General features: G+C 32.4%; 1 long non-coding RNA gene across 2 annotated transcripts in view; it reads left to right on the top strand.

The window, feature by feature from the left end:
• The window catches only part of LOC128250563 (uncharacterized), a 54,286-nt gene that overhangs the window by 13,212 nt on the left and 21,074 nt on the right, over positions 1-20,000 (top strand). The window contains exons 2-3 of one of the 2 annotated variants that reach the window (XR_008266604.2): positions 6,122-6,220; positions 18,170-18,288. This is a non-coding gene — a long non-coding RNA (uncharacterized LOC128250563). Of the gene's footprint in view, positions 1-6,121; positions 6,221-18,169; positions 18,289-20,000 lie in introns of those variants that run through there. The other variant, XR_016237991.1, reaches the window with a different exon arrangement.

Below are 20,000 nucleotides of genomic sequence, written 5' to 3'. Positions count from 1 at the left end.
ATGTGTGTATATATATATTAGCATATTAGCAAATATGATATGTATATATACTTATTGATAAAAGGATAGGATATATATGTTGTGCGTATGTATCATTCCAGTAATATATACATCACTAAGATATATGTGTATCTATTTGTCTATTCCTCTATCTGTCTGTCTGCCTATACACACAGCTTATATCCAGCTTACACACACACACACACACACACAAACACAACTCTCCTAACTGGCCCTCTCCGACTATCACCTCTATCCACAACTGAAGAAACATACCAAGGGAACGAAATTTCACTACGATTCAGAATTCATCGCTACTACAGAAGTCTGGCTGGAGGCCCAGCCTTCCCAATACTTTTTACCGGACTTAGGAAAACTGAAGGACCCATGACATAAGTGTGTGAATCTGTGAGGAGAACATGCTGAATAAAATTATAATTAACTGCTCCTCCTGCATTTTCTTTTATAGTCAGGGAATTTTCAGCAACCCTCGTACATACATATATATATATATATATATATATATATATATATATATATATATATACACGAGGGTTGCTGGACATTTCCATATACATGAGAAAGTTCTTGGCTTTAAGGGGATCACAAAAGTCCTGGTTGTAGGTCCAAACTTCTGAGTTCTATCACAAGGCTTAGGAAAACTGAAGGATCGCTGGAATACGTTTGTAAATCTGAGAGCGGAACAGGTTGAATAAAATCATAATTAATCAATCATCTTGCATTTTTTTTTTACCCAAAGCCAGGAACACATCAAGACTCCTAGTACGTGTTTAGTTATATGAATTTACAGAAAAGTACATGTATATACATACACATACGTAAATATTTAGAATTGCCGAATATGAAGGCTTAAGATGTTCGCTTGGCAATCACGATTACCCGGTTCCATGCTTAGCAAGATCGAACACGAAACCACAAGTTTACGAATATACTCAGGTACCAATCAGTACAGCAATAATAATAATCAGTTTGAGAGCACCTTAGCAGTGAATCATTACTTTTAGCGTATCACTTTAAAGATTTTTAAATATATTCAGTTGAATTAATTGGTCTCTTCAGATTTCTTAATTGCGAAGGAATTATCAGCGGAATTTTAAAATTGGTTTTACTGGTTATGCTTCATTCTCAGACCACACTATTACATGAATTGTGAAGCAGGAATTTTTTATGTATTTCTTTTCTGGATTATAAACACCTGCCCAAACAACTAATTTTGTTTTTCCTTACGTCATTTGTGCATAAAACTTGTCTAATTTTGTAGAAATTGACTTCGAAATCCGTTTACAAATGGGTTTGCTGAAAGTGAATACACCTGTTCTCCGAACTTTTAATATTTATTTTTTTTTTTTTTTCTTAAGAAAGTAAATCATTACAAACGCTCTAACTATTCAGTGTTGTTCTGTATCGCCAACTTACACATGCTTGCCAAACGTATAAACTCTTTCGAACGAATGTATAACAAACTGCCTCCCAAATCATTTACAATTTGACTATAGGACCTACTAACATACAGGGTGATTCAAAAGTCGCCATACATAGGAACAATTTATCTTTTTATAAGAAACAGTTTATAAGAACAGTTTTTGTTTTTAATTTAACAGTCTCTATTATGGTTACCGTTGTTTTGAATACACATTGCAATACATTAACCCCACTCATTGTAAACCCATAATACCACATCTGGTGATACGTGTGCAAAGGAGTTGGTGATGCGTTCCTTCAAACGATTTATGTCTTTTATCTTTCCGCGATACACCAAGCCTTTCAAATGCCCCCAAAGATACAAATCAAGATGGCAGACACGCATCTCATACCCAAATCTTGAGTGATAATGGACTGAATCGAACCGTAACTAATCTGCACATCCTCTGATAACTCACGGATGGTGATTCGACGATTTCTCCTTACCACCTCTCGCACACACTTGCTATATTCCACTCAGTTCGGATGGTTGCACGTCTCCCAGAACGTTCGTGACTATCGACATTTTTTCGGTCATTTTGGAAACGTCTAAACCACTCGTACACTTGTGTGCGGCTCGTACATATCTCTCCATACACTTTCTGCAACTTTGCGTAGGACTCTGAGCAGGTATCGTCAAGCTTTTGGAAAAATTTGATGCAGATTCTCTGCTCAACTTTCTTTGTCATCATCAATGCAGTGGTAAAACTAAATTCTCCAAGACATTTACCGTCACACTGTACCATTTTCTGCCGACACACTCTTCTTGCATTAAACATGTCGCAATAAATTCTATTAAATTCGGATTGGAGGAAAATGTTGTAAAATTCAGCCACACCGAAACCTTTCAAGATCATATTGTTACTTTAGTAAATCCATCACAATAAATTCTAGCTTTGTGTTTGTTATTTGGAGCTTTTTTTCCCCTTCCATTTATCAGTTTTTCTTGTATTTATTTTTGTATCCACCGTTCATTTTCAAATGTTATTATCTCACTCAGTATAATTCAGGAGAATACCGGATAACTTATAGGAATCAAGCGAGAGAATTGAAACATTATATATTTCGACGTGAATCCGTATTGCACTTTCTCCCTCCTCCACCCCTATACCTCACTGTGCAAATCCATTTATCTTCATTTTCGCACAAATGCCAGCTGGTATTTGTCAGAGGCAATATTAACATCGACAAAATACTCCAGTTGAAACGAATACCACATTTTGAAATTGCTATGTATACATAGAACGTAAAAGGGGCATATACGTTTCTCATACAATATCACCAAATAAAGTTTAAAATGTCAAGTCAATTAAATCGTGGAGAATCTACTAAGAAAACATTTTATGTAATGAAACCCGAGAGGAAACTGTCAGTTGTCTTCGGAATTGGTTTAACACCGCTTTCTGAGGAACAAAGTGCAAGGTCTGGTACATCTACAGATCTACAGCCGTTACATCGAGCAATAAGCCTAATTCCAAATGTGAACAAAAGACAGATTTTATACAAAAATATTTTACTCATTTCGACATTTAGTTGATTAAATTTTTTTATTTTTTTTATTTGTCAACAAGCTAATTAGTTAGCGATTTATTTTGATTACGAGTGAACATTCCTGTAGATTTCCATTCTTTTTTTTTTTTCTGAATACATTTCAGAGCAACTATGCAAAAAACTACAAGATTGTACGACCTACCAGAAATAGCAGTCAAATCTCTCTCTCTCGTAAATCGATGAGGTTATATAATAGTGGATCGTCCCTAGTGCTCTCCTCTTACGGATAAGGAAAAATTAAATTTAACTGGGGCCTATTTATTGAAATCATATGCCATTTACATAAGAGGAGGAGTAAGGTGGAGAGAGGGGGAAAATAATAATTAACAGAAAAGTTTTGTTTTTCTCCCTATCCGAAAAAAAAACTGAAGAATATTGCGTACGTCATACGTTATAACAAACCCGAATTTAGTTTTTTTCATTCACTAATTAGTTTCAAAATTTAGCACAAGGCCAGCAATTTAATGAGGGTTGTGGAAATTCGTTTACATCGACTCCAACGTTCAACTGGTGCTTATTTTATCGAACCTGAAAGGATAAAAGGCTAATACGCCCCCGGCAACATTTTAACGTAAAGATGGACAAAATGCCGAGTAATCATCAGCGTCATCAACCTAGTCATCATCATATTCGTCGTCGTCATCGTTATGAAAATCATCATCATCATCAAGATCATCGTTGTCATCATCATCATCATCGCCATCGCCATCATCATCGCCATCATCATCATCATCATCATCATCATCATCATCATCATCACCATCACCATCATCGTAGTCGTTGTCTTCGTCATCGTCATTATTATCGTCATAATTATCATCATCATAATCCTTACAAACCCTCTCAGTCTTCATCATCATCATCATCATCGTAATCGTCATCGTCATCATCCCCACCATCACCACCATCATCGTCCCTACCGTTTCACTCAACACCATCGCTTAATTTATTCTTCATTAATCGTTCACTCATTCGATATCAGCTTAACTAATCCTTTCCACTGTTCAATTACTTCTGTCTTAATTTTACAGCTAATTCTTTTTTCAGCTTTAACATCAATTCACTCTTTTACTCTCAAATTTCTCTCATTTACTCTTTTACTCTCAAATTTCTGTCATTTATACTGTAAACTTCCTGTTAATTTTACTATGAATTTTCTGTTAACTTTACTATTAATTCTCTCTTAAATTTTACTGATAATTCTCCATTAAATTTTCTGTTAATTCTTTATCATTTTTATCGCCAAAACGCTGTTATCTTCATTGTTTATTCTCAGTTAATTTTGAGTCAAACTACAGTTTGCTTCGTTAATAATTCCCTGGTAATTCCGATAACAAGTCAGTTAATTATATACTTTAAAACTTGTGTATTCCAATTTAGTTTTTCATCAAATGAAGTCAGTGTCATGCACATTAGAAATTAAATCCTTTGTTCTCTCTCTCTTTCTCTCTTGAATGATTAAATTTCTTTGGGTGGTGCATTACCTGCTTGCACTTTGGTAATCTTATTATACGGAGAGACCAGCGACACACAAGTGGCACATAAATGCCTGAATGGAGGTGGAACGTGACCAGTCACTTCCGAGAAATGGAACCAATGATTGTAGCGATAGGAACAGCAGATTGGAATCAGTTTTACAACGTTGCTTATGAATGAACGCATTTACGATGCAACCACATACGGATATTTTGTTAAATCTATAAAGAAAATATATATACCTCTCTCGTAATACCACATGCTTTTCGACAACTGTGAACGAGGAATGATCCTATTGTTTTACTTCTTACCACTAATCAAGATTTGCTAACACCGACGCTTTGTTTCGTGCCAGAAGGCGGTAGCAGAATTTAGTTATTAAAATTGTAATTAAGATTGTGCCAAAGCACAACTCATTATTTACAAAGTGAAATATGTCTGACACATCGAAATTAATTATTAAAGAACCAATAAATCTTGGTTTATGACTAATGCCTGTACGGAATGATAGCTCTACGAATTTATGATGAAGAATAGTTAGAATAATAATAAAAGGAGAAAGAAGTTCTATGAATTACTATGTATACGACATATTGGTTTCAAATTTTGAAACAAGGATAGCAAGTTTGAGATGGGTTAATCGATTAATTCGATCTCATTGCTGAACTGGTACTTGTTTTATCGGCCGCGAAAACATGGAAGGCAAAGTCGACTTTTACAGAATTTTAAGTCAGAACTTAAAGACGGATGAAAAGCCACTAAGCATTTTGACCGGCGTGCTAACGATTTTGCCAGCTCGCTATCTTGCCAGTAATACAGTACATTACATATTTTTATTCGGTGGTGTTTCTTTTGATCGCGTACGTCATCACCCCACGCTTGATTCCATTGACAACAGTGATACTGTGTGTCTTTGGTTAAAACATGAACATTCAAAGGCTGTTATTACATTATATAGTTATGCATGTAGTTCTCAAATGTTGCAAGCGGTGTTTATTTTTTATTATTGTTTTTATTTTCCAAAATAATTAAGTCTATATGATTTACACACTTCATATCATATAGATTTAGACTTCAAAATTCATATTAACTCCTCATCGTCTTGACAAAATCTTTTATTCTGGATGTTGTTAAATGCACGAGCGATCAATAAAACGAAACAAACTGTACTCGTTGTGTATCCCGTTAATCAGCTATCATAGGGCAGACAATCCCTTCTTGATTAAATTATTTGCCGACTTCTTTGGAAATCGTTGATGGAACTCAAATATCACATTCGACATAGGCATTAAGGCTGACAAAGAAAGTGCTGGTTATCGGACCAACATACGGCAAAACCGGCGGGTAAATCAATCATATGTATGTATTATATGTATTATAATTTTACAAGAATAGAAATGACCTTGACTTCGAGGTTTCGACCTTCTACACTTCGTCAGACTGTGGTGCATTTAGATGCATCCTAGATTTATATAATCTCTGGTTAGTTTGTTTTCCTGAGAGAAGAAATACAAACACGATTCAGTATGTATTGCATAAAAAAATCCTGTTAATCATTTTAAATATTTCATTGTTTAAAATATGAACAAAACGGTTTTTGCTTATATTTTAGATACACAAAAGTAAATGCAGATTAACGTGATATACGAGTTTACGAAGATGATGTCTGCGCCACATATGAATACCCTTTACACAGAACGCAAATGATTACGTAAGAAAATTGAACGTTATTGAATTTCAGAAAACAATTCCAAATTTGGAGAAGTGGTGAATGTAAAGTTTTTTGTGCGCGTGTTTGCGAGTATTTCTGCGATTATAACGGCATGAATGTGGCACATGTGAACGTATATGTTTAGTGACTGTGTTTTGACGACTGTGCCTGTGTGTGTGTCGGGGGGGGGGGGAGAGGTTATAAATGCAAACGCAAGAAAATATGAAGCATTCATCACGATGGTTAAACTTTGTTCTAAGTGCTTTGAAGTTGTTTCGTGATGCTGTTGAAGGATATGGGGTGGGTGGGATGCAAACAATAGCCATCATGAAGAAAATTATGTCGTTTCTCTCAGTCACGAGAATATAATGCTGTATATATAAATGCATACATTCATTTATATATATATATATATATATATATATATATATATATATATATATATATACATATACATTCATATATATATATATATATATATATATATATATATATATATATATATATATATATATATATATATATATATATATATATACGTGTGTGTGTGTGTATGCATACATGCATACATATCTATACAGGCATATGTCTATGTGTACATGTTTTCTGATATATACGACGGATATGTTCCAATTATTTTCTGAATTCGAATATAAAACATAAATTTGTATTTTTTCTATTTTTTTGAGAGCCAGCATGAGGAACCATGCAGAGTAGTGTTTGCTAGCATGAATACTTATCCGCATCTATATACATATATATACGCGGCATATATCTATATATGTGTGTGTGTCTGTATATACGTATGTATTTCTGAAATGAATTTACGAATGTTTGTGTGCGCATATATGAATATAGTTACGAACGATCATACAGAATTTAATACATAATATCGTATATCTATACATACACACATACATATATGTATATATATATATATATATATATATATATATATATATATATATATATATATATATATATATATATATACATATATATATATATATATATCTGTGTGTGTATATATCTGTGTGTATGTATGTATATATGTGTGTGTGTGTATGTGTTTAAATATATACAGGCATACTTATATGACACCGGTGAGTGTGTTAACTAATACGGCATTAAAACTGAATGACTCTCACCAGAAACAACAATATATATATATATATATATATATATATATATATATTACGTCATAGATATTCGGAAACCCGGCCCATGAACCTGGTTAGGCTTTAAAAGGGGCGCATAAATAAAAAAAAATAAACATACATACATACATATATATATATATATATATATATATATATATATATATATATATATATATGCGAGTAAAAATAAATATAAAAAAGGTGGTTTTTTTGTATGATTGTTTATAGAGGAATATATTATTTTATATTTGATCCTTTATATTGAACACTCAATATTTCATCTACATTCAATACTTTCTTTCATGGTGCCATCCATTTTTATTTTATTTTATTTTATATTGTATATTGTATATTATATTATATATTGTATATTCCATATTCTATACCCCACATTAGTTCTGCAGGAATATAAATAACACAGAAAAAACAGACAGTGTTGGAACTCTTTTAAACAAAATAATATATATATATATATATATATATATATATATATATATATATATATATATATATATATATATATGCATATACAAACACATAATTATATATACATATACATGAATATGTGTGTGTTTTTGTGTTTTTGTTTTCTGTTTTGATATAGAAGCAATCGTATTGTTTTCATGGTTTGATCAATGTTATTGCTTTTAATTCAGAATATATCTAAAGATGGAATTAAATAGATAGTTATACCTTTTGTTTCTCTCTTATATTATGTTCACTTCGTCTTATATGTTCATGTTTGTGAACGATTGTGTGCGATTATGAGTGTTTGTATGTGTTTGTGAAGTTTCCTATGTGCATGTATTTGTATGCGCGCGTGTGTTCGTGTGTATGTTTGTGTGTGTGTCTATGTTATGGTAAGAATAGGGGGCGAAACAGGAGAAAGGACCTAACCAGGAGTATTAGCGAGGTAAATAATCATAGTGGTATGTTATTAGTGAGAATATCTCTAGTTATTGTTTAATTTCAGCAGTGTTTTCTGTGTAAAATATTTCTAAATGATGCCGCCATTTCAAAAGTGGCGTTCAAGTAATAAAATATGGCTAAGGAAAACAAAAATAAAGACATAAAGCAAAAATATGAGGACAAAAAAACATGGCAAACATTTTTTTTTTTTCTAAGATTTCCACGAATTCTCTTTGACAAATGGAAATATCATGATATCAAGCAAGTTCTGATTTGGTTGCATTGGTAAAACATAATTTTTAAAAACAAAGAAATAAACGAAGACCTAGCGATGCAGTTAAAAAAAAAAAGCCTCTGAAAATATGTGAGACTGTTTTTGAAACTACTGCACGATATCTTGATTGAAGTGTCGTCTGCTTGAACTTCGATTTGATCAATGCTACGTCAGTAGAATTCACTGTGCAGAAACGTTGACAATATGTGTTTGTGCGTGTGCGTGTGTATTTATCAAAATACATATAGACGCACATACACCCAGATTTATCCATAGATAGATAGATATTACATGCCTATAAGAAGGGATGACCACTAAGTGGACATCCGATATGCTAGAAAGAGGTCATCATCGACCCAACCACAAAGAAAATAATGTTCTCTAGAAAAAATTCACATGTCCACTAAGTGGTTATCTCTTCTTATACGCATGTAATACCCAACCATGGAGAAAATAATGTTCTCTAGAAAAAATTCGGATGTCCACTTAGTGGTCATCCCTTCTTATACGCATGTTATACAATTTTTCTGTATTTTCAGATTTTTTATATGCTAAGCCTCTGGTTTTAAATTGAAATTAATATTCAATTTATCACCCTCAATATATAAACATAGATAGATAGATAGATAGATAAATAGATAGATAGATAGATAGATAGATACATACATACATACATACATACATACATACATACATACATACACACATATACACGTATTATGTATATATGTATGTGCGTGTGTATACCTGTGTCTGTGTAGAGAGAACGAAAGCATTATAAAAGAGAAACATTGTTTAGATAGTAATAAAAAATAGAATATAACTGTGCTGAAGATTAATATAGTCATTTCCCATGGGTAACACCTATGTATATTGTCCATTGTCCAAATACTACTAATGACAGCCCATCGAATTTTGTAAAGTTTTAAATGCATATACATCGACAGAGTGAAAAGCGAGAGATGCCACAAAATATATATACTGGAAAACAGAGCGGACAGAACAGAGAGAGAGAGGAAGAGAGTGAGAGAGGGAACGTAAGAAAAGAGAGAGAAAGATACGGGTCCTTACTCCACATTCGAATATGTTTTATGCATTGTTAACAACATTCTAAATAGATTTTTACATGTGTTTTAATTCATGCAGTTAATCAAAATCAATAATTGATTTAAAATATCTTCCACTCCATTAAAACATCAGGTAATGCTTCAGAGCATTTTTAGGAAATATATTCAATATACATTAGTCTAAAACTAAAATTTAGGAAAATTATATAGATACATATATATACGCTCATACACATACATGAATATATACACATAAACACATGTACTCATACACGCACATGCACACACACACACACCTAATTATAAATAAGGACAAAAAAATTTTCTATGCCAATGTGCTGAAAAATAGACTTTAGATTGTGAAAGCACATACAATATTTTTCACTATAAATACACAGCGTCTTAAGAAGGAATATTTAGTAAAAAAAATGTAGTATAAGTAGAAGGGACACGTTGCTACTTCGACCAGGCTGTAACCTAAGGTTAATCGTAATTAGGGAATTACGTAGATTTAACAAAATGAGAAAAGTAGAATCTGTGGTAACAGGAAAGGATTACATCTGGAAATTTATTATGCAATGAGGAGATGCGATTGGAAAGAATGGTGAGCGATTCCCTTAAATAGTTTACCAACGCCTAGGTTAGTGTTGTACGGGGGAAACTTACTGACAGCGGACCAGGACAGGGTATAGGTAACGCTTTGGGATTTGAGGTTGTGTATATAAGTTGCTAAAGAGATAGATAATTTAGATGTTTTATTGGAGAATGACTTCATGTGTGCTCGGTAGCGGCGCTTGAAATCAACAGTGCCACCTATGCAGACTCTAGCTTGGTGGGAGCGTGGTGTTACCTCTCGGCATTTGTAGACTATATTTTTGCATAGACCTTATTGCTAAGACGGCCAGGTTCGAGTGGTCTGATACAAGTGAAGAAGAGCGGGAGATATTAGTACCAGTGTTGGATTGAGAGTCACGGGTCATTGTTGATATGTGGGATCATATCGGTAGTTTTACGGTGAGTCGCCTTAAAGATGGTAGAACTGAATTAGGTGGGATACCTAAGGTGTGTACTATTGCAACTAAGTGGGTTGGGTTGGTTTTAGTCGGAAAGATCGTAGGGGCGAAGGATAGGAGGTGAAGTCTGCGTCCCTTAGAGGAGGCAATTATGGCTTCTTTCTCACTACACGTCTACATGTATATATAAATTTTGTATATCAAAATTGAGCTACTTTATTCGTTTATTGTCCTCATATTTTCCATAGCTGCCCACCTGGATTCCTGCTATAATCACTCTATACCCTGTGGACTTGGTCCTCGGTAAGGGTCTCGAAGTGTAAGTTCAAACCAGTTGAGCGCTAAATATTTTCTATATTGAGAATCACTGGATCTCATTTACTCACACACACACACACACACACACACACACACACACACACACACACACACTCTCTCTCTCTCTCTTTTGCTGTTTATATATACATACACACACACATATATATATGTCAACATGCGTACATACATATACACATGCATACATACATGCATACATTCACATGCATGCATACATATATACATTCACACATGTATACAAACAAGCATTTACATACATAAATATATGTATTCATCAATAAAAGAAATGCGTTGAAATTACGAAATTATTTTCTCTTTCTTAAATTGCATTTATTGACAAACAATTTGTCAATGAATCCAGGATGATTTTAGTTGATATTTATTTTGGAAGAGAATATTCGGATATCAATGTACCTATCAAGTATTTTCATAAAATTTCAGGTAGGACTGAAATGTCCACAACTATTCTTGCAATACACTTCTCTTCAAATATTTGTGGATCAATATCTCAGATAATTTCTACAGCAGAATTCTGAAAATTTGAATCGCTGCCTGTTATTGTGCAGTACTTTGAGCGAAAGTTATTTATGTGTCTCTGTGTGTGTGCTTGCGTATACCTGTGTGTGTTTGTGCGTGTGTGTGTGAGTGTGTGCATGTGTGAATATTTGTGATGAATGAAGAAAAACGAGAAAAATTACAAAGAACAAATTTTAAAAGAAGTGTTATTAGTAAAACGTTTGAAAGAAAACGTTTCATGCGTTAGTCCTTCATCAGAAATATACACACATATGCATATACAATACATGAATATATCTACACACATACAAATACGTGCATGCATGTACATACTCATGCACTCACACACTCAAACAACACACAACACATATACACATATACACGCACATATCTCTCTCTATCTCTAAATATATATATATATATATATATATATATTTAATAACTACAATGGAAATTTTTATACGCTACTATTAGTTTCATGCACTCAGATCATGCCGAGTACTATTTTTAACACGTCTGATGTCCTAGCACAATCGTCAGGTATTGGCCACATTGCATAACGAAATATATATATATATATATATATATATATATATATATATATATAGAGAGAGAGAGAGAGAGAGAGAGAGAGAGAGAGAGAGAGAGATGATATATATGCGCAGACATACACACGCACACACAACACGCTCATAGATGTATTCCATTCAGACATCGATTAATTAAAATATTTTTAACGTATATTTTATAACCTGGAGTAATTAATTCTATCCTGTAATCTCTATAAATAGGAACACTTCTATCCCTCTGAATACTCAAACATCACTTCACGTTTATATTTTGATATTTCCTTATCTCCTAGAATTCTATTTACGAAACGAAGATATTTGATAAACAGGTCAGTGGTCGCGGCGAGATGATAGAAATTTTCACAGGCTTCTTATATTTCAAACCCTTCTAGAATTAAATTCCAATTTTCAACGATAATCCGCTTGTCTTCTCTCTTTTATTACGTTTTCTTGCAATGAATTATACCGAGTTTTCTACTTATGATATAAAATATTTGGCGTTTTTGTACGAGGAAAATCTGAAAAGTGTGGAAATGGCAATTATCGTTTGTTGAATCTCGTAGAAGATTATGGTTATCATTCAAATCAGGATGTCACACTAAGCCGCGAAAAATCATAGAAAGTTCAAGAAAATAACACACTTCCATCATTAAACGGAAACAGTGACATGCAAACACGTACACTTCACAATTGGTTTCCTCACACGTGTGCGTCTATATGTATTTGTATGTGTATATATATATATATATATATATATATATATATACGCATACATATACATATATATATATATATATATATATATATATATATATACATGAACACACACACACACACACATATATATATATGTACTCGCATACACTCACCCATTTGTACCATGTACGACTATATATATATATATATATATATATATATATATATATATATATATATATATATATATATATATATATATATATATATATATACATAGAAATGTGTACATGTATACATAAATATATGTGTGTGTGTGTATTTATATATGTATGTATGTATATTATACACAAACGCACATACGTCTGAATAGACATGAATATGTATTGAATATCTAAATGTGAGTGTGTGTGTGTGTGTGTGTGTGTGTGTGTGTGTGTGTGTGTGGGTGTGTGTGTGTGTGTGTGTGTGTGTGTGTGTGTACATATTCATTGATTTTTTTTTTCACCTGATATCCGTTTAAAAACAAAATTCTCCCGTAGAATTAATTATTAGTTCGAAACAATGGATATACATCTGAAATGTCTAATCTTTAGCAACATTGAGATTTTTTATAATGGACAGCTTTAATTCCTCGTTGAAATAGCCATCAGAAACATTAATTAAAATAACAACGGAAAAAAACAACAACAATGACGTAGAATTAATAGCTTAACTAACATCGATGTTGGTCTGATCTTTAACCCTTGGATTAACGTTCTTAGGTAAGGCCTATCTAATTCTATATACACGCGCACAAATACATAGACATGCGCATACACATATCAGTGTGAATTCACATATATTTATGTACGTGTCTAAACATGTACACAATCATGCGCCTAACTATCTATCTATCTATCTATCTATCTATCTATCTATCTATCTATATACATATACATACATACATACATACATACATACATACATATATATACATACATACATATATATATATATATATATATATATATATATATATATATATATATCTATATATATATATATATATATATATATATATATATATATATATATATATATATATATATATATATATAATATGGTGTGGGGGTATGCGTATATGTTTAAATATACGGTTATAATGCATCCATAATTGGTCGAGACAGATTATTGTGATGCACACCACTCATTGGCGAAACAAAATTACGCAAAGAAGACGGTGACGTGATCCATTGCCCATGCGCAGAAGGTATCAGTGAAGTATAACTCTGTTGTTAGGTAATCCGCAACTCCAAAGTTATTGTAATATATTAATGAATAATGGAACTGTAAGTGTGGAGTAAAAGAATAAGAAAAAACGAATTGGTTTACATTATAGCTACAGTTGTTTAATTAAGACGTGTTAATTTGATATAAACATGATACAATCTTTTACATTACGCAATACCTTATGTCAGTTCCACATTCATCAGGCAACCATGTAAAACAGGTGAAGAACGATTTGTTTCATTGTGTAATCAACAAGTGAAATTTCAAATCATTATGAACGTGAATCGGTCGAAATGAGGATAATTCTGAAGAGTCTCGGGAAAAAAATCACACGGCAGAGTGGGTCGTTCGGAGACTAGGGATCCCCTCAATTTTGACTCTGTACCTTTCTACATTGAGAACGTACAGCTCAGGTGTACCGGAAAACTTATTAGAATGCCGGGGGAAGTGATCGCACAACGACTTTGCATGATGCGTCAACTGGGTATAGAACTGGGGTAGACCAAAAATGGGATGGCTGCCTAAGATCTGTGGTTTCAGTTGGTCATTCTTGAGAATCTAACTGGAAATCATAATGGCGGTTGTTTCGGATATGACCGTATGGGAGAGGTACCCGACGAGTCTACCCCATCAACTTTACCGTCACATTTTTTAGTGTTTCATCGCACTAAAAATATATTCATATTTAATGAAATACAAGTGTGTGTGGATGCGTATGCATGTATCTATCTATTTACGAATGTATGTATGTAGCGTTGCGTGTATATGAAAGTTGTATATTATATGCAATTATATGATTACTTCGAGTTAATTGGTAAGACAATCGTAATGATCAAGGAAAAACACCTGAAGGTACTGTTGAGGCATGACCACGTTTCAATATGAGAAACTGGCAATATTGCTTTTATATGAAATGTTGTGTGAGGATGTGTAATATAAGAGAAAGGAATAGCAAAATTTATTTGTAGAACAATCTGCAAAATGTAATTGGATGCCAATTTTATCAATATATACAGTAAATTTATATACAGTAAAATTTTATCAATATATATATAGTAAATATTACATTGTAATATATATCCGCATATCATACAAACGCACATACACGTTCAAGCGTGTAGACACGGGCACACCCGAGTGCACTAAGAAATACATGCACTCAAGCATGCAGGTCTAAATAAATTTAAAAGCATTTTCGTGCGGACACAAAATACGTGTGTCTATGTACTTTGTTTTGTAATAAACATATAACTGTATACACGCATCCATTTTCTACTTTTCCAATAAATATAATTTTGCTACCTTGTTTGCTACCCATTTCTGAGTCAATATGGAAGAACACACACCCACACAAACACACACACACACCCACACACGCACACATATAGAGAAACACACACTCACTCACACAAAGACAAACAAATATACATACACATATATGTTTACTTATATATGTGTGTATATATATATATATATATATATATATAAATATGTATATATATGCATCTCTACATATTTCTATGTATATCCATATATGTATATATATATATATATATATCCATATATATATATATTCATACATATATATATGTATATACACAGAATCACACACACACACACACACACACACACACACACACACACACACACACATATATATATATATTTATATATATATATATATATATATATATATATATATATATATATATATATATAGAGAGAGAGAGAGAGAGAGAGAGAGAGAGAGAGAGAGAGAGAGAGAGAGAGAGAGATACATCTATAAATATATATGTTTATAATATATGTATATGTGTATATATGCTTAAATATATCTGGGTTTTTATATAAATATATATATATATATATATATATATATATATACATGAATGTCTGTGTGTGTGCAATGTGATACAAATTGCTTTAAAATAATATATGAATTATTTAACGCGGAACTGGAAAAGAAACCTAAAAAAACGCATATAAAAACATTAAGAAACACATACATTGTAACGTATAAGCACAAGTAAGTGTATATATATATATATATATATATATATATATATATATATATATATATATATATATATATAGACATACATATATACACACGCACACACACACACATATATATATATATATATATATATATATATATATATATATATATATATATATATATATATATATATATATATATACATATATATATACATATATATATATATATATATATATATATATATATATATATATATAATATATATATATATATATATATATATATATATATTCATATATTTATGAATGTATATGTCAATCTATTTCTACCTCTATATAGCACCCTCTCTCATTCTCTCTCTCTTACTCTCCTTCCCTCTCCTTCCGTCCCTCTCTCTCTCTCTCCCTCCTCTCTCTCTTTCCCCCTCTCTCTCTCTCTCTCTCTCTCTCTCTCTCTCTCTCTCTCTCTGTATATATATATATATATATATATATATATATATATATATATATAAGTATGTGTGTGTCTGATATGTGTTTGTATATATGTGTGTATATGGAAAGATGGTGCCATATACATAAACATATATATACATGTGTGTTAGTCCGTGCTTGTTTGTGTGTTTGTGTGTATGTATGTGTATCTATCTGTGTGTGTGTATGTATGTATGTGTGTGTATCTGTGCGTGTGTGCATATATTTCAATAATCAGTGCTTTTTACTTACTTCAGCATGAGCTTATATAACCGACATCGCTCACATCATTTACGAATACATTAGAGTAAAAGCCTTTTTGCCTGGCAGCCATTTATTGATTAACGGACTTGTCAGGCATTCATATGTAAATTTACTTTGCCCTTCTCTTGGTTCGACGGATTTCACCTTTAGATATAGTATTGATATATGTAGACTTAGATTTCGTTAGGTTAGATCCCTGATTAAGAACAAACATTTCCACATCTACATATGGATATATTTGTAAACAGATATAATCTTCCGTCTGCATCTATATACTTTGCGCATGTAAATATATATAGTTTGTAATACGTATCCATATATGTAAGTACGTGTGTTTGTATGTATGTATATTTTCATGCATACATACATGGATATATGTGTGTATATTTATATGTATGTATGCATGTATGTATGTATGTATGTATATATGTATGTAGGAATGTATGTATTTATGTATGCATGTATATATACAAATGCTTATCTCTTCTGATGAGCACGCACGCATGTATGTATGCATATATATATATGGAGAGAGAGAGTGAGAGAGAGAGAGAGAGAGAGAGAGAGAGAGAGAGATATGGATAGATAGATGGAGAGATAGATAGATAGGTAGGTAGGTAGGTAGATAGATAGATAGATAGATAGATAGATAGATAGATAGATAGATTGATGCATATATACATACATTCATATTTATGCATGCATAAATGCACAAATGCACATACACACACATACACACACACACACACATATACATATATATATATATATATATATATATATATATATATATATATATATATATATATATATATATATATATATATATATATATATACATATATATATATATATATATATATATATATATATATATATATATATATATACGCATACATATTCACAAAATGCATGCACACACTTAAATTTATGTGTGTGCGCTCGTGTGCATACCCACCTATGAATAAATTATAAATATATATATATATGGTGAGTGAATACACTTTTAGTTGTGTGCGTTTTGTTCTATTTCTGTTTTTGAATTGCATGTTTACTGACATACAACTGACACATCATGTCATTTCTGAAAATACGTGTTTCTATTTATTTTCTAACATTAATATTTAACCTAAAAGGTTATTCTTTAGGAATATATTTTCAATTTCTCATTTGCTCTATGGTGTATTCCATAATCATACGCCTTTTCATTATTGTTTCTTCCCGACCTTTTCTGTTTCTCGTTTTTTATTTTTTATTTTAATTATGGGTTTAAAAGCCGGATGTATCTAGGATGCAGTCGAATGCATGTATGTGTAATTGTGGGTCTGTGTGAACGAATCTATAGTTCTTTATATTATGAATATTCTTTTTTATATTGCTTTCAAATTTTGGCATAAGGCCAGCAATATCGCTAACTGATAGCGACCCCGAAAGATTGAAAGACAAAGTCGACCACTGCAGTATTCGAACGCAGAACGGTACAGTCGAAAGAAATGTCTCTAACCATTTTTTCTGGTGCGGTAAGTATTCTTATTCGTATGTTCTTATTTATATAGGCTTCAAATTTTGACACACTGCGAGCAATTTCGTGGTTTTAAGGGGATTAAGTTCTCCAATAATATTTATTTTATCGATTCGCAAAGCATGAAAAGCAAGGTCAACCTCGGTGCCATTTGAATGCGAAGATGGATAAGAATGGGAGCCCCTGATACAAGAGGACTTATAGGAACAAACAAGGAACCCCAACATCCGAGATCTCACTGAGTACGAAGGACAAGAGCCCTCTCCAACTCCTTCTTACCGACTGACAGGTCTACACTGGGAGTGGTACTATCCACACTTGCCATTTTCGCAACTTTCACCAACCTTTTCGTAAATTCACTCCAGAACAGCAGCTCCCTCACCACTCTCGCTTTCCATTGCAAGTGTAACCTGAAAAATCCCATTGCGGGCTTTACCAAAGAGGAAGGTTTGTGTCCTCATTCCCTTCAGGCTCGTCCACCAGGCAACCAATTTCGACGCAGCCACTAAAGAGTGGGTATCAATGATTTTTGAAAATTAATAATACCTATTTCGGACTTAAATGGACAAACCAATCTAACTAGGAGGTCAAAAAGTAAAGTTAGATTTATGGTCCTTAAGCATAATTCGGGGGGTTTTTGAGGGACGTAGGGCTCCGTTCTGCCATCCATAGCTAAATCGCTGACGATTTGTATCCCTGCATTGTTAATTCTTTTTAATAGGTTGTTACTAGCTTGTCTATATTTGCTGGTAGGTAGGCAGGTGGGTAGGTAGGTAGGTAGGTAGGTAGGTAGGTAGGTAGGTAGGTAGGTAGGTAGGTAGATAGATAGATAGATAGATAGATAGAGAAAGAGAGAGAGAGAGAGAGAGAGAGAGATAGAGAGAGAGAGAGAGAGAGAGAAACAAGGTACATATGCGTTCATATATTGGCGTGCTACAATGACTATAAGTGGGAGGATAAGTGGGCGGATATGCACAGGTGACTTTGCAACCACTTTTGTGAGTAAAAGACAGAGATTGAGAAAAAGAGGAGGAGAGGAAGCCATTATTGTTCGTACTTCAGCAAAAACATACAGTAAGAAATGACAGTAATTGTAGAAGTACATCTTACCAGTAGGAATTAAAAGATAACGGATTATCCAATAGATCACTAACTATCAAATTGTCATACATAGTTATCCATATATACGTATACGCACTCACACACTCATTTAGACAAATATGCACTCACATATAAGCATATATCTATCTATCTATCTATCTATCTATCTATCTATCTATCTATCTATCTATCTATCTATCTAAATATATATATATATATATATATATATATATATATATATATATATATATATATATATATATATATATATATATATATATATATATACATATATATATACAGGGAGTGACAGACAGGCAGAGAGACATAGTCAAACGGATAGACAGGCAGAGAAACATACATACAGATAGATAGATAGATAGATAGATAGATAGATAGATAGATAGATAGATAGATAGATAGACAGACAGACAGACAGATTGAAAGATAGACAGACAGAGATAGATAAATTGATAGATAGAGAGAGAAAGAGAGATAGACAGACCGACAGACAAACAGATAGATAACAGGATTTTGTAAATTTTTTGGCATAAGTTATTTAGCATTGCATGCGATTCATTTGCTAAATCGATTCAAAAAAAGAGT

This window comes from Octopus bimaculoides, chromosome 22 (assembly GCF_046866305.1).
Source record: "Octopus bimaculoides isolate indiv1 chromosome 22, ASM4686630v1, whole genome shotgun sequence".
Lineage (NCBI taxonomy): Eukaryota > Metazoa > Mollusca > Cephalopoda > Octopoda > Octopodidae > Octopus > Octopus bimaculoides.
Note: the sequence above shows the minus strand (reverse complement) of the source record. Positions and strands in the feature narration are given on the sequence as shown.